Here is an 18,243-nt window from a genome sequence, read left to right as displayed (position 1 = left end):
TCCACCACCACCCCCAACTCCTACCCAAGTTATGGGCCTTGAAATACTAACCTTTTATTTCTAATGATTCACTCAAAGAAAGGAAAAGAGATAAGTTTTCCCAGAGGGACCTCCATGTTATCTCTAAGAGGCAATGTGTGGTAATTTTAATGGTTTGCTCTCTAGAATCTAATATTAAATTAATATTTCATTTAATATTTAATATTTTAATATCAATTCCATAGGTTATTGTGAGATAATAAAAGAAAAGCATTTAGAAAAACACCTGGGACTTTAATGCTAATAAGTATTAGCCATTATTATTATTACCATGATTTCCTTTTACTGTCATGCTTCTTAAACCTATCATTCTCCTTTTTTTATTCTTAACTGTCCCATCAACAGGTTCTCTCCTCAGTGAAGCCTACCGTGTATCCAATAAAATGTAAAGAATACAGAACAACAATTGGAGAGAGAAGTCATTTGGGACTGACAAAAGCAAGGAATTCCAAATACCAGAGGCCACAAGAAAGTGGTTTGCATCACATAATAGAAGGATTCCTCATTATGAAAAGTAGTTGATCTAAGTCTGGGACTCTATAAATAAGTATCTTCACAGGGCGTTAGAAAAGATATTTCTAAAATCCCCCTTCAATCATCTGTTCCCTGTAAGATATCCAATCCAGATGTTAAAAATCTAGAACCTATCTCATTAGCAATAGTCATCAAATCTAAAACTTATACATTTCTTTGTGACACTCTGACCCCGCTACTGATACATGCCTGTACAGCTAAAAATCAACAAGCTACTGTCTGTAAATAGTGAAGTGCCCAAGTTTAGACATTCACCTTATGGCAACCAAGGTTAAAAATCTGTTCATTCTTACTCAAGAGCTCAAAAAGCAGAAGATACATATGAAAAGTTCAAAATGCTTACTTTGTCACTATTGACAAACCAAGTCTCATGGACTTAGAGCAGATGTAGATTGGTAGCTCTTTAGCTTAAGCCAAAATATAGGTAAGCTGAACCTCTCACTACCTGTTTCATATTCTGTCATCTATTGTAGACATTTACATCATGTTTTATTTCTTCTTTTTCTTAAAGGTAGGACTGTATCCTCCTGAATTCTAAAGTCTACAACACTGCATCTGATATACTGCTCAAATATCTGTCATGATGAACTGAATCTATAGTTCTGAAAAAAATATTATTTACCTCTCTAAAGCACTTCAGTTTTTAAAACACTTCACATGATTTCATTTGATTGTCCCAAAAATCGTATAACTAGGCATATCAAAGACATAGTTTCATTTTTTGCTAAATAACTGAATCTCACAAGTTCAAATTAATTAATTTAAAATTATTCACTTTTGTATGTCTTAATAAGTCTAAGACCATGCTGGTCACAGGTGACAAAACCAGAACTTCACAGCACTATACCACACCACACACCACACCAGAACTTCTCTCAGAGAGAACCGAGGGGAAAAGAAAGAACACAAAAGAACACAGTGATGATGACAAGATTTTGAAAATGAGCTAAATCTATGCTTAGTCCCTAAAAAAAATTAACTTGCTTTTCACATTTCATTTTACCTATCTTATTAACATCTCAAAGATTTATTTTCCTTCCTAAAGGTTTCTTTCTGTTAAGTTTCTTCCTTTTTCTTCACATAATTTGTTGTACCTTCATCATCAAAATTATACTCCATCTCAAATTTTACCCTCTATCTTCTCTTGTAATTAAAGTTCAATCCACATATTAAAAGTTACACAATTTTGTAAATACAATTTCCTTAATTTGTCTTCATGAATGTAATTTACTATTCATTTGCATTTACCAGTATTCTCTGAAATGGCTTCTGTTCAATTTGACCCTCTCTAAAAATAACCTGTTGTATATAAGTCCACATTCTGCTGAGATTCCCCCTAGACCCATGTGAGAAAAAGACAAGCAGTTCCTCTATAAAAGTACTTGCCATACATTTCTCAAAGGAAGGTATACAAATGGCCAACAGACATATGAAAAAATGCTCAACATCACTCAGCATTCGGGAAATGCAAATCAAAACTACACTGAGATACCATCTCACCCCAGTTAGGATGGCTAATATCCAAAAGACTGTGAATTATAAATGCTGGCGAGGTTGCAGAGAAAAAGGAACTCTCATACATTGCTGATGGGACTGCAAAATGGTGCAGCCTCTATGGAAAATGGTATGGAGGTTCCTCAACCAATTGCACATAGATCTACCATATGACCCAGCTATCTCACTGCTAGGAATATACCCAGAGGAATGGAAATCATCAAGTCGAAGGTATACCTGTTCCCCAGTGTTCATTGCAGCACTCTTTACAATAGCCAAGAGTTGGAACCAGCCCAAATGTCCATCATCAGATGAGTGGATATGGAAAATGTGGTATATCTACACAATGGAATACTACTCTGCTATAAGAAAGAATGAAATACTGCCATTTGCAATGACATGGATGGACCTAGAGAGAATTATATTAAGTGAAACAAGTCAGGCACAGAAAGAGAAATATCAGATGTTCTCACTTATTTATGGGAGCTAAAAATAAATAAATACACAAACAACTGGGGGGGGGAGGGAAGAAGACATAACAGTTACAATTCCTTGAAGTTGATAGACAAGCAAACAGAAAGGACATTGTTGGGAGGGAGGGGGGAGAGGGAGGAGGGACGGTATATTGACAAAATAAAATTAAATTTTTTAAAAAAGTACTTGCCATAAACAATCAGTCAACACTAGCTGACAATCAAGATTATAAAAGCAAAGTTAATTTGCTAACTATTGTCACTCCTGAGTTCATATTTAGAATGTCTTGTAAAGGTCTTATTTAATCAATGACTTAAAGTAATTCACTCCACTTCTCCAAATCTGTTTCTTCATGTGTAATAATAAGAAAATTAGTCTAGATCTTTGGAATTTCTTTAAGATCTAAAGCATGGGCCGGCCCGTGGCTCACTCGGGAGAGTGCGGTGCTGATGAAGATCTAAAGCATTCCTGAGTCTGAAGACTTAAACCCAAGTTTATTTACCCTTCAACAGTTGATTTATTATTTTAATGCATATATCTGTACCATGTCTATCATATTTTACACAGCTTTGTACACTTATCACTTTGAACATGGTGCTTTGCAAATATATGCAAGTTTCACTTGGTCTTCTAACTGAAAGTGTTAAATTGTTGGCTTCAGTAGAAGACTCTTCAAATTTCCCTGTGTGTGACTCAACAAGCCACTATGATTCTGAACCAGATTCTGAGTCGATAACACTGTAAAACTGTGATTAGAATACAAGTTATGTCATTATATCCCATGACTGATAGTCAGCAAAACTAGAATCCTCAAGAGATGGTAATTAACTGGGAAAGGGAAACTGGCCCCAAACCTTGCTCTTAGCCAGTCTTCCATAACCCTTATATCTAATCCCTGACTGAGGAAACTTACAGTGCCATCCAGTCCCTAAATTATAAAGCTGTGAGGTGAGTGGGGGAGGACCTAACATGGATGTGTATTTAGATTTTGATTTATTATTATAAATTAGATCCAAAAATTAAGACATTAGCCAAATTTATTTCTAGATGAGGTTAAACACAATTTGCAGTAAATTCTAAATTACAGTAAAATGTGAAGAAATATTTTTTAAAACACAGATACAGGCTTTTGCAGATATTTCCAGTCAAATTGTAATAATTTCAACATTAGCTCAAATTTAGATTGAAAACTATTACTCTTCCATGTAGTTTTAGCAGATGCCTGGGCCTTGACAAAAATTGCTAAACTGTGTTTAGAATACATGTATATCTATAAAATTCAATGCAGACATAAGGTGACAAAAATCAGTTAACTGTGCATACCTTGAGCAGTAGAAGAATGAAAAGGTTCCAGAAACTTAATAAAAAGTCACAAGTAATCATCACATCTGCATGCAGTTAAACATATGGCACTCCAGTTTCAGGAATCCTGAGCTTACCAAAACTTTACGACTAAATTTGGGTTATTTGGGGTGGGAAAAAGAGATGCGAAAGGGGAGTAAAGAGCCTTTTAAAACCCCTATTTTGACTAAATCTGCAGCTGTAATTACAGCTGTTCTGAAACTTTTCTTGGAACTGCCCAATTACACTTCTTAAAAAATAATAACCGAAAGTAGGTTTAATGAACTAAAGAACTAGATAGAAAAATTTCTTCATAGTTAAAAGCTATTTGTGACTACATAATTAGTTCATATTCTATTATTTTTGCCCTGCAACTAATAGAAAAGAATTGTTATACAAATGCAAGAAGTTTTTTCAGCTTCCTTGGGTTTTGGAATTTCTAATGTTTTTTGAAGGAAACGTACACTGAAATTGTTTCCTTTGTTTTCCTTCCTATTTATGCAGAAACTTGCATTTTATGTTTCTTCTCCCTTGTCATGACATCTATTTTATGTAACTATGAAACATCTATGACCCAAATGAAAAGAATCCTTTCTGTTATCATTCCAAATATATTTCTAATGGTGCATTTATTCAAAAAAGTTGCATCATGCATCAACACAAATGAAGTTATACACATTTTAAGACTCATTTTTGTGTTATATTTTAGATATGATCAGCATCTTAATTAATTCTCTGGATAATTATTTATTCAAAGGGAGAATTACTTTGAAAAAAATGACAAATCTATGGAACTTTTTAAATAACCAATCTGTTAATTTAAAAAATGTCCTCAATGGGTGAGTTTTTTTCAATTACATGTTTTTATTCCCATCTATTTGTAGCTGGAATATCTACAAAAACACCAAAAGTAAATAAAATTCTTTCTTGGGAAGAATCAAAAAAGGATAAAGAAACCTTTCCAATTCCCCAAGATTTAAGATATGGAGACTAAAAAAAATACTTCCTGGAAAATTAAAGAAAGTTAGAATAGTGAACATTTGTTTAATATTATCAAATATTACAAGTGGAAGAGATGAGATTTAAGAAGCAAAGTAATAAATTACAAAGCAAAGGTTCTCACCAGTGACTTACTGTTTAGTGTTAGATAAATGTGTTCTCTAACTTCCTCTGGCTATCAAAAAGAGAAAGTAACACTATTGAAATTTTTGTGAAATTTTGCTGAACAACAAAAAAATCATAAATAACTTTCTCATCATTTAAGGAAAAATACTTCACAATACACAACAATACTAAAATATTGGTTACATGTGACACATTTACTCTTATATCTTCACAGTGAATTAACTATATTTTCCATAGTTATAGTCAATATATATATCTACAAATAGCAGATATATTATTCTCCATATTTTTCCCATTCAAGTTGGTTTAAAAAGTACAAAGTCTATGCTGAGCTCAGTTAGAAAAGAAAAAGAAATTCACCTCTTTTTCTATATTCTGAAAAGTTAGAAAGAAATGCCCCAATAATCCTAAATGTGGTGTCCAAATATTCACACTTTCCTAACATCCGAATAAGCTATGCCTTCCATGGATGCTCAACAACACAGCCTGGTATTTAAAAGCTAAGCATTACAAGAGGAAAACAGGGAGCCACAAAGCAAGAAGCAAACTAGCAGATAATAAGAGGATTTATGTATTCAAAGAGAATATGTACAATTTAATTTCAAAGCATAGATTATATTTACAGGAAATTGGCTCACATGTAGTCAAAAAATACCTCATTACGGCAAAGAAATCACACGGAGCACAGACAACAATTCACCAAACTCAAGAATGAACAGTGTTAAGAAGCGGCTGCTAGAAACCAGTAAAGCTTTAAAAAGATATGAGAATAGATGATCCTTTCAGTCACAAGTTGAGCTCCCTGAAAAGCACAGGTAGGCTTTAGAAGGTTAGGTGTACTTACCAAAGCTTGCAAACCAACTATCATAAATGATCTCATTTGTCTTCTACTAGAATTATCACAGAAGGATGAGGCAAAATGAAAAAAGCCAATAGCAGTTTAAGTTGACATCTAAAATAGCTGCTGCAGAACCCTATTCAAAATCTTCCTTCCAGCCAAATGTCTACTTTGAAGCTTTTCATTAGTATATATTACTTTTTCTTCCACTACAGAACACCTACATAGCAGGATCCAAAACAGTGCAAAGAAGGCAGAGAGCAAAGACTGAGAGAACTTTCCAACACCACAAAATATTTAATTCCTTGTTCTCTGAAGTTTCACAAAGACATTGGCATCTGAAATCAGTAGCTAGAAGGAGTCTAAAATCATGACCAGGATAATGGGTCCTTCTACTAGGGGGGAAAGGAGGGAGGTTGGAGAAGACCACAAGAGCCAATGGTAGAAAAATCTACTGTGAAGATACTGAAAAACTGAGAATTTCCCATGGGCCCTCTCATGTCCTCGCTCCCGACAAGTGCTTCTCCCTAACCCTCTTAATAAAATCCAAATTTCCCAATGGCTGCTAATCTACAAGATCAATTCTCACCTCCTCTGAGAGTCATCCTTGACCAACTATTCCCCGAACTAGCTGAACTTTGCCTGACTCCCTCCCACTAAAGCCTAATAAAAAAATTCCACCATCCTTCTCCAAGTCAGAATTCTCCTTCAGAGCCTTCTCATGCCCAGCATTTTCTAATGTAATCTTATGCTAACAGTACTCTGGTTGATTTTCTTCCAAATGATGTTCCAGGAAGTCCACATGGCAGGAATATGTTTCATTTTTGTTTTCTTGATGGGTTCCAACTATAAGCACTGCTTCTGTGTCCATATACCCATGAGGAAAATGTGCAATAGGAAGTAAAGCTTCTACTGATCATTAAAAAAAATGATAAAGACAAAGACAAATCCTTACTAACCACCTAACTATATAGCTATGCACTTTCATGTAATTGATTCTATTTAGACCTCACTATAGCCCTTGGGATAAATATTCTTATGCTCATTCTACAGATGAGAAATCAGAAAATTAGTTTAAGAAACTTACCCAGTTAGCAAATGGTAAACACAGGATTTAAACCCAATTATCCCAGGCCAACTCTTTCCACTCAACCAAAGCAACAAGCTACATTGCCCCAGCTCCAACTAAGCAACTGCATTCTTTTGAGCCCCCTGTGTTTTGTTGGGTCTACTTATCTACTTTTTTCAATCTTTCAGTAAGCCTCCATGCTTTAAAAAAAATTCTTCAAAAAAATACATTCAAGGGCTGAACCCGTGTTTCACTCGGGAGAGTGCAGCGCTGGGAGCTCCGAGGCCGCAGGTTCGGATCCTATGTAGGGATGGCTGGTGTGCTCACTGGCTGAGCGCAGTGCGGGCGACACCACGCCAAGGGTTGCAATCCCCTTACCGGTCACACACACACACAAAAATAAATTCAACAATGAGGCTTAAAGTATCCTATAACTGTCTCGCATGAAGTAATGTTGAATGAAGGTAACTTTATAGTTAAAACGATTGTACTCAGATTTCATCAGGATATGTTCCCTGGACATTTCCCAGTTTTTTTCTCTATTCTTCACATCACAGTTCAATAATTAGACTTCATTAGTATGTACCGTACGTAGTTTATATTTCAACCAATTAGAAATGATATTGGAAATAAAATTTTTTAAAACCCAAGTATTATACATGCAGACTAACTGCTTTGGGGGGATTCATTTTATCAGGAAAAAACCAAGTTGCCAATACAAATTTGTATGCAACAATAGATACTTGCATTAACTAAAATATAAAGAAACGATAATTCCCAAACCACAATTATTTTGACCACCAAAAATAATGGGGTTAAAAGTATACTCTGGGAGGTCAGGATGTAGTAACAGGAATCAGGTTTGTCCTCTTGCTTGAAACAACAACAGAAACAGACAAAATATAGAAAACAAGAGTTCTGAAGAAACTGAATAGCAAGCAACAAAGAACAGTGATTCCAGAGAGATAGAAATCAAATATAAAACCTACAATTGCCCCAGCTTACTACCTTTAGAGACTTTTCAGGCTATGGCACAGGGAAGAAAAATCAAGGCAGAGCTAGGTGAGTTGAGGAACTCACTTGAGTTGACTAAATGAAGAGTTGAGAGTCTATGATAATTAATGCATCTATCCCAGGAGAAAGTCTTAGAGAAGCTACACAGGGAAAAAACCCAGAAATTTGCAGAAGCACCTCTCAATCAGCACAATACTTTTAACTAAATTTGTTGTAATTTTGTCTTTTGACATTGTTCTTACAAAGATTCTATGCTATATGTAACACAGTCTAATTTAACAGTGGACTAAAGGCATTACTTCTGAGTTCCTCCACCTAACATCTGGTCTAAAGCATTGATCCTGATTGACAACATTTAGCCTCTGGTTGACCTGCACAGGCAACACCTACCCTTACTTATAATCTGATTTACATTCCTTTTCTCCTCCAGATTCTGGAATAAGATTTACTTCAGATATTTTCCTGTGGGTTTTTGACTTGTGGTGCTTTCACAGTATTTAAGTTTTTCTAAAATTTTATTTATTAATTTAATTACAAATCTATTACCAATTCAATCAAAATTTCTCTTGAATTCTCAATTGAATTATCACAATTTATATTTTCCTTTAACAGATTACAATGATGAAAACTATCAAGCTTTAAAACTAATTCATTCTTAATTTTAAATGTGTTAAAATATATTACTTTATTATGCAAATACATTTTCCTGCCATAGTCTCTATGAAAACATATTATCTACAGCTATTTATATCTCACTCAGATCTGAACCTTGCCGCTCCTCCTCTCTAAATAAAGAATATCCTCCTCATCAAATATTTATTGGCCACCTACTATATATGCATTTGGTGCTATTTTAGGTACTCCAGATATGTTTTCATAGAACTTGCACTCCAGTAAGAAAATAGCCAGTAAACAAATAGAAACACACATGCATATATACACACAAATGTGAGCACAGTAGTGTTACACAGAGAATGAAGATAAAATAATATGATAAAAATAGATATTTTTTTTCAGACTGGGTGATGAGGAAAAGCTTCTCTGAGGCTGTCAACTAATATAATCTCTCTGGTAAAGTGTCGTTACATAATGCTATCACTCTACAAACACAGTTTTATTTTGCTTTGTTTTGTTTTGTTTTTAACTCTTCAAACCCCCTACAAATGCAGTTTTTAACAATACACATGAAAACTACTACTCTATTGATTAAATGGGTGTTTTTTAAAACATCCTCTAGAACCTAAAGTTAAATAAATGAAAAACTCTACTTTCAATTACAATCAGTCAAACTGTCAAGTAACTTATTGATGCATAAAGAATCAAAGTTATCGGTTTTTTTTTTTTTTTTTTTTTTTGGTCGTTTTTTCGTGACCGGCACTCAGCCAGTGAGTGCACTGGTCAGTCCTATATAGGATCCGAACCCGCGGCGGGAGCGTCACCGCGCTGCTAGCGCAGCACTCTACCAAGTGCGCCACGGGCTCGGCCCCAAAGTTATCGTTTTTAAGCTATTCCTCTCCCTGTGTAGCACTTTTTTTAAAACCCCAAAATACAACGTGTGTACAATAAATTAAACTATCTCAAAAATATAGCTCCCCTAGAATTGTTAAGAACGTTTCCACATTACAAGTCACTACTAACTGGTGGCACAGAAAATAACAAATTTTTTTTTTTTAATTTTATTTTGTCGATATACATTGTAGCTGATTATTGCTCCCCATCACCAAGACCTCCCTCCCTTCTCCCTCCCCCCCTCCCCCCCAACAATGTCCTTTCTGTTTGCTTGTCGTATCAACTTCAAATAATTGTGGTTGTTATATCTTCTCCCCCCCCCCCTGGTTTGTGTGTGTGTGTGTGTGTGTGTGTGTGTGTGTGTGTGTGTGTGTGTGTGTGTGTGTGTGTGTGTGTGTGTGTGTGTGTGTGACTATATATTAATTTTTAGCTCCCACCAATAAGTGAGAACATGTGGTATTTCTCTTTCTGTGCCTGACTTGTTTCACTTAATATAATTCTCTCAAGGTCCATCCATGTTGTTGCAAATGGCAGTATTTCATTCGTTTTTATAGCTGAGTAGTATTCCATTGTGTAGATGTACCACATTTTCCGTATCCACTCATCTGATGATGGGCATTTGGGCTGGTTCCAACTCTTGGCTATTGTAAAGAGTGCTGCGATAAACATTGGGGAACAGGTATACCTTCGACTTGATGATTTCCATTCCTCTGGGTATATTCCCAACAGTGGGATAGCTGGGTCGTATGGTAGATCTATCTGCAATTGTTTGAGGAACCTCCATACCATTTTCCATAGAGGCTGCACCATTTTGCAGTCCCACCAACAATGTATGAGAGTTCCTTTTTCTCCGCAGCCTCACCAGCATTTATCGTTCAGAGTCTTTTGGATTTTAGCCATCCTAACTGGGGTTAGATGGTATCTCAATGTGGTTTTGATTTGCATTTCCCGGATGCTGAGGGATGTTGAGCATTTTTTCATATGTCTGTTGGCCATTTGTATATCTTCCTTAGAGAAATGCCTACTTAGCTCTTTTGCCCATTTTTTAATTGGGTTGCTTGTTTTCTTCTTGTAAAGTTGTTTGAGTTCCTTATATATTCTGGATATTAATCCTTTGTCAGATGTATATTTTGCAAATATTTTCTCCCACTCTGTTGGTTGTCTTTTAACTCTTCTAATTGTTTCTTTTGCTGTGCAGAAGCTTTTTAGTTTGATATAATCCCATTTGTTTATTTTTCCTTTGGTTGCCCGTGCTTTTGGTGTCGTATTCATGAAGTCTGTGCCCAGTCCTATTTCCTGAAGTGTTTCTCCTATGTTTTCTTTAAGAAGTTTTATTGTTTCAGGGTGTATATTTAAATCCTTAATCCATTTTGAGTTGATTTTAGTATACGGTGAGAGGTATGGATCTAGTTTCATTCTCCTGCATATGGATATCCAGTTCTCCCAGCACAATTTGCTGAAGAACAAATATTTTTAAAATAAGTTTTATCTTCTTTCTATTCTGCAATTGCCTTTATCAAATTCCGTCAAGCCAGTAACTTAGAACCTAAAGCATAGAAACACTATTGTTCTAAAACCCTCAAGATAGATACTATCTGAGGTAGAGGAGGAATACTCTCTTTTCAGAACATTAGCCATATATAAAAAGGCTTCTGTGATTGTGAATGCACTTCAAACCTGCACTGCCCAAGAAGAAACACAAACATCAACCCCTTTAAGTATATGACTATCATGGAGTTCCCTAAGAGGGTTCTCAATATTTTACAGATCTGGTTCTAGAACCCAGATCTTCTGACTGAAAAGATTACAGGAGATATGATCTAGACTTGGCTTCATTAGTCTGATTTTTCTGCTGCTTTCACAGATGTTTGATAACATTTAAAACAAGATGCTTCTTATATCTAGATCTTCTTTTGAAAAACATACATACACATCAGTGACACCCAGGCATCTTTCCCTACAGTTTGGCTCTATAGTTCAGATTCCTCTAACTTATCTCAAGTGAGCCAAACTTACCCAGGTGAGAAGCTGTGAAAAAGGTTCTCTCAACAACCCTTGCTATATGACTTGCTTACTAACGTAAGTGAATGTAGGGAAATCTAACCAACCTGCAGTTTCATCCCATGCCAGAGTTTAGAAGTATACCAAAGCCTGTTTCTTTTGTATTACTGTTTTACAATATTAGAGGCTCTTTTAAAAAAATAGCAAAGCTGTGGGTGCTTGATTAGCTGAAGGTCAGAAAAGCAACCCAGAATAGGTCATCCAATAGGAAATCTTCTCTATATAGATGTAAATGTATAGAAATAAAATTGACTATAATGAAAAAATACATGCTCCCTAGCATCTAGTATTCCCTCAAGATGGTCCCAAGGTATTCACAGTTTCCGACATATATATGTTTAAGACCAGAGACCTAGGGAGCTCCTGTTTAGTTAACGATAGTAATAACTGACATTTATTGACCCATTACTTCATGCCACACACTGTGCTAAGGACTCTATATTTATTATTTATCCACAATTTACAAATGTGTAAATTTAGCACCTAAGTTAGCTATCCAAGGTTGCTCAGCTCTTAAATCATCAAGTCAGTACACCACATTTGCCTTACTCTGTATCTTATGCTCTCTAGGGCAATTCTAGAAATCACACAAACACCCGATTGACCTGAATGCCCACAGAAATACTCAGAGTCTTCAATAGTACAAAAATAGCACATACTTAAGTAGGAAGGGGCAGGCCTGTTGCTCAGTTGGTTAGAGTGTGGTGTTGATAACACCAAGGATGAGGGTTTGGATCTGCTTACAGGCCTGCTGCCAAAAAAATTTTTTTTAATTAAAAAAATTATTTAAGTACAGAAAAGTTTTATACCTAGGTTGACTTTTATTTGGAATAACTCTAATTATGAAAACTCAATCATCTGATGCATAATTTACAATGAAATTTACTAATGGTAGTTCAGAAGTTGCTGAAGTTTATGCATAAAGAATTAAGGCATAAAGATACTTAGGACAGTTTAGTCTCAAATAATGTAGGTTTCAAGATCTCAGTTTATCAGGCAGAAACTTCCACTATTAGATCTACTTTTTTAAATCCACTAGTTTACCAAAGAATTCAAGTATCCCCTACTTTGTGAGCCCTTTCCTGACCCTCTAAGCATAATTCATTACTCCTTCCTGTGTGCTACTACTGTTTTACACATACTTCAATTGAACTTAAACACTAACCAGGAATGAATTTCACACAGCTCAAAATATTTCACACATTACAGACTGACATCTTCAAACCAACTTCAGAACACCAAATTCAATCTTTTAGACATCACCTTATTAATGATGATTTCGAGTTACTTTATGAAGTTGTGTCATCTCACAATGCTAGGGAGTTGGGAGTAGAGGTATGAAGCCAGGCCTCCCTGAAGTTTAGGGGGACACTTGTCACTACCCTGACCTATGATTAAAAAAAAGTACCTCTTCCCACCCCTTCTTCCAGTCCTGCTCTGGACAAAGCCTTCGTCACATATACTTAGAAGCTGGAAGGGGGAAGAAGTGAGGGTGAAGGAGTGACAAGAGCTCTAGTTCTAATATCTTGCAACACAGGTGTCCTGTCATCTGGCCTAAATCTTACCCCTGACCATCCCCAATGGTCTTTGACTTCTCCCTTGGGACAGTGCATAGTTCCAAGTGTTTCTGGATTCTAAGCAGACATCCCTGGTGATCAAATACATAAGTGGGAGGCATCCATTAAGCACCCAGCTCATACCGTCATAGCAAAGTGAGAAAGACCTTTTTCCTCCCAACTTCTTATACCTACCATCCCAGGACCAAGTCTCAAATTTCAGAAACTACCACACCCTCACCCATCCCCACAAAAGGCTGGGCCCAGAATCCATTTGCCATCTCCAAGGATGACTAGCAGTCCCATCCAGATAATTTTAACGTTATACACCAACTAGGATTTCTGGTCCCATAGAAGACAGCATGCCCAGGAACTAGAATTAGATATTTCATAATAATAAAATTTAGCTCTGTGGAATAACTCTCCATACAAACACCCAAATACCTCCTACCCCTTTGACATGTGGATTTTTTATTTTCGCCCACATTTTGGAAAACATTACACAGGAAATTAGGAACTTCATGTACTTCAATTATCAACTTACATTTCCAGCTCACCTACTCAATTATCAGCTTCCTAAAGGCAGGATCTTTATCATTTTGTATTCCAAACTCATAGTACAGGCATAAGTTTTAGTGCACTTCTCAGATATTGCACTTTTTACAAACTGAAAGTGTGTGGCAACCCTGTGTTGAGCAAGTCTCCCGGCAACATTTTTTCAACAAACAGCATGTGCTCACTTCATGTCTCTGTGTCATATTTTAGTAATGCTCACAATATTTCAAATTTTTCATTATTATTATATCTGTTATGGTGATCTGTGATCAGTGATCTTTGATGTTACTATTGTAATTGCTTTGGGGTGCCACGAACCACACACATATAAGACAGCAAACTTAATGAGAAAAAGTTGTCTACTGCTATACCGAAAGGCCATTACCATCTCTCTCTATCTTGGGGCCTCGTTATTCCCTGAAACACAAGAATATTAAGTTACCATACCAGCCAGCCACCAAAAAAAAAAGAATATTAGATTAGGCCAATTAATAATAATCCTACAATGGCCTCTAAGTGTTCAAGTGAAAGAAAGAACTGCACATCTCTCACTTTAAATCAAAAGCTAGAAATGATTAAGTTTACTGAGTAAGGCATGTCGAACACCAAGACAGGCCAAAAACTGGGCCTCTTGCACCAAAAAGATAGCCAGGTTGTAATGCAAAGGAAAAGTTCTTGAAGGAAATTAAAAGTGCTATTCCAGTGTACATGGGAATGATAAGAAATCAAAACAGCTTTATTGCAGCTTTATTTTTTTTAGTGGTCTGGGTAGATCAAACCACCCACATCATTCCCTAAAGATAAAGCCTAATCCAGAGGAAGGCCCTAACTCTCTCCAAATCTATGAAGGCTGAGAGAGGTGAGGAAGCTGCAGAAGAAAAGTTTGAGGCTACTAGAGGATGGTTCATGAGGCTGAAGGAAAGAGGCCATCTCTGTACCATAAAACTGAAAGGTGAGGCAGAAAGTTATCCAGAAGATCTAGCAAAGATAACTGATGAAGGTGGCTACTCTAAACGACAGATGTTCAGTGTGGATGAAACAGCTTTATATTGGAAGAAGATGCTATCCAGGACTTTCAGGAGAAGTCAGTGTCTGGCTGACTATCTTGTTAGGGCCTAATGCAGCTGGTGACTTTAAGTTGAAGCCAATACCCATTTACTATTCCAAAAATTCTTGGGCCTCTTAAGAATTATGCTAAATCTACTCTGCCTGTGCTCTATACATGAGACAACAAAGCCTGGATGACAGCACTTCTGTTTATAGCATGGTTACTGAATACTTTAAGCCCACTGCTGAGAAATACTTCTCTGAAAAAAGATTCCTTTCAAAATATTACCACTCATTAACAATGCATCTGGTCACCCAAAAGATCTGATGGAGATGTACAAGGAGATTCACGTTGTTTTCTTGCCTGCTAACACAACATCCATTCTGCAGCCCCTGGATCAAGTAGTAATTTTGACTTTCAAGTCTTATTTCTTAGGAAATACATTTCATAAGGCCATATATGCCATAGACAGTGATTCCTTTGATGGATCTGAGCAAAGCAAATTGAAAACCTCTAGGAAGATTTACCATTCTAGATGCTATTAAAAACATTCATGATTTGGGTCGGCCCCGTGGCGCACTCGGGAGAGTGCAGCGCTTGGGAGCGCAGCGGCGCTCCCGCCGCGGGTTCGGATCCTATATAGGGATGGCCCGTGTGCTCACTGCGGTGCGGGCGACACCAAGCCAAGGGTTGATCCCCTTACCGGTCACAACAAAGACAAAAAAAAAAAAATTCATGATTCATAGGAGGAAGTCAAAATATCAACATTAACAAGAATTTGGAAGAAGCTATTTACAACCCTCAGGGATAACTTTGAGGGGTTCAAGACTTCAGTGGAAGAAGTAACTGCAGATATGGTATAAATAGCAAGAGAACTAGAATTAGAAGTAGAGCCTGAAGATGTGAATGAATTGCTGAAATCTCATGATAAAACTCTAATGGTGAAGAGTTGCTTCTTATAAATGAGCAAAGAAAGTGGTTTCTTGAGATGGAATTTACTCCTGGTGAAGACGCTGTGAACATTGCTGAAATGACAACAAAAGATTTAGAATATGACATAAACTTAGTTGATAAAGCAGAGGCAAGCTTCAGAGGACCGACTCCAATATGAAAGAAGTTTTACTGTGGGTAAAATGCTACCAAACAGCATCAAATGCTGCAGAGAAATCTTTTGTGAAAGTAAACGTCTATCAATGAGACAACCTTACTGAATGTTCACATGATTGTTAGCACTTTTTAGCAATAAAGTATTTTTAAATGAAGGCATGTACATTGTTTTATTAGATATAATGCTATTGCACACTTAATAAAATGCAGTCTAGTGTAAACATAACTTTTATATGCACTAGGAAACTGAAAAATTCATGTGAATCAGTGTATTTCAATATTCACTTTATTGTGGTCATCTGGACCCAAACCCACCATATCTTCAGGGTATGCCTGTAGTTTATTAAATATGTTAGAAAAAAGCCAGGACAGCAAAACTAGGGGAGAAAAGGAGGAATAGGACAGAAAAAAATATGTGAGCACCCTTGTATACATCACTTTAGATCCCATATCAGTAGATATTCCTTAGTAATTTTTTTTTTTTTAAATCCTATCTTCCCTGAACAAATCCACAAAGAACAAGACCAAATATCAGTTGAGGAATTTCACCACTTTTACAATGAAATGAACCCAACAATTCTGTGTAACCCTTTCTTTCCCTTGGGCTCACCAAGGTCTTAGTAGAAAGATGTGTTTATTTTTTAATCGTGGTAAAATATCTTGAAGATAACAAGAGTAAAAGAGCTAAATGCATTTCTAAAATCTCTAACACAGAAAGCAAGAAAGGGTTAGGCAGGACAGAAAGTCTTAAAACAATCCTCTGCTAGATTTTACAAGTCAGGAGGTGGAGTCAGAATCATCAAATTCAGAGCCTCAGTGAAACCAAAAGTTTCTAGAAGTCTCTAGTCATACTGATTTTTCCACTTAAATGGCTAGATCCACTTCAGCTCTAAACACTACTGATAGGGAAGAAGGCAAATCAGAATAATGCAGAGAAATCTAATAAGGAATCCTGAAAAAAAAAACACCAAATTAAACCCAGAAACATTAAATCAGTAAATAAAAATTCAATTTGTGAAAAAAATTACAAATATTAAATATAAATATTAAACTATTTGACTAAAGCAAATTGACACATCTAGGAGATCATTTTTATCACCTAGTTACAAAATCCCAATATTTTGGAACAAAACTGTGAATCACTGTGGCAATGTAAGACCTAAAGTATTGTTTTCTAATGATATAAGCAAAAAAAATTTAATACCACTTTCGAGATCCAGTAAAAATTAGCCCTGTGAAAGAGAATATAAAATGCTCCTTAAAAGAAAAAGAGAGAGAGACCAGACAAAGAAAGAGGGAAACTGAGACTTCTGACAATCCAGATGAGAACTTGGCACAAACATGGAAAAGCTGAATCAAAGGACATGGAAAAGCTAAATGCACAAAGATGTTCATCACAGCAAAAGGTACAATAAAATGTCATTCTGACCAACCTAATAGTACCACACTCAATGAAAAACATTATTATTAAAAATACAGTGTAGCAGAATGAGAAACACTCATACTGAGAAAAAGAAAGGCACGAATTTAAAAATAAATTATGATTTTATTTTTATGTACATAAAAAAGGACTAGAAGTCACATACACCAACTTGGTAACCATAGTCATGTTTAGTTCATGGGATTAAGAGGAATTCTTTTATTTAATTATAACTTGTCTACAAAGTGATTTTTTTAATGTGAAGATTTTTCAAAGGAAAATCTTAAAAACTATATTTTACATTTACTTTACACAAACCTCTCTTTTTCTACTTAAGTATCTACCAAAATATTTGAACTACATTCATGATATGAATTAAGTTTTTTACCACATCAGAGAAAATGTATGGATTATCAATACCCTATTCTCTGCTCATAAAAATAATTAGTATGCAATCTACTAATTAAGGAATCCAATATAAATGAGTAGTCCAATTAATTGGTTCCATAAATCCAAGGTATCAACACAGAGCTTTAATAACCAGCCTCAACATCATCAGTATAGTTATCAGAAGTGCAATTAGTGAAACGTAACATGACCCTATACCCGGAAAAGGGTATAAACGTAAGGTATTTTTCATATAGTAAAAGAGCATAAAGATGAACCTTTAACTCTCCACATAGGAAACAAATGTTGCTGTTGTCCGCAAACTACTCTTGCAAACAGAAAAGCAGTAAATGGACTGAGTTACCTCACAAATAGCAAGACTCAGGTCAACAATCAACTTCCCTCTGGAAAAGTTCCTTAATCTTTCTGGCAACTTAGAATTCATTATCCCAAAATGTGTAAACTTGATGTCAGAAGGAAATAAAATTCTTAATGAGTTATACAGCCAATTCAGACAAAGGATATTGTACTGAGTCTTTATTATTAAAAAATTGTCAAAAATATTCAAACAATTACCTTCAACCAGGTTCAACATGGAAAAAGTTTGGAATTCATCACACCCATCCTCACAACAACAACAAACACTGAAAAAAAATTATTTTTAAACACAAA

The 18,243-nt window shown here is 35.7% G+C and overlaps 1 protein-coding gene across 4 annotated transcripts in view; it reads right to left on the bottom strand.

Annotated features, from left to right (window-relative positions):
- FUT8 (fucosyltransferase 8) overlaps positions 1-18,243 on the bottom strand; it is a 332,924-nt gene that overhangs the window by 233,908 nt on the left and 80,773 nt on the right. The window lies entirely within an intron of this gene.

This window comes from Cynocephalus volans, chromosome 3 (genome assembly GCF_027409185.1).
Source record: "Cynocephalus volans isolate mCynVol1 chromosome 3, mCynVol1.pri, whole genome shotgun sequence".
In the NCBI taxonomy this organism is placed as follows: domain Eukaryota; kingdom Metazoa; phylum Chordata; class Mammalia; order Dermoptera; family Cynocephalidae; genus Cynocephalus; species Cynocephalus volans.
The sequence above is the reverse complement of the archived record's forward strand: the minus strand, read 5'-3'. Positions and strand labels throughout refer to the sequence as shown.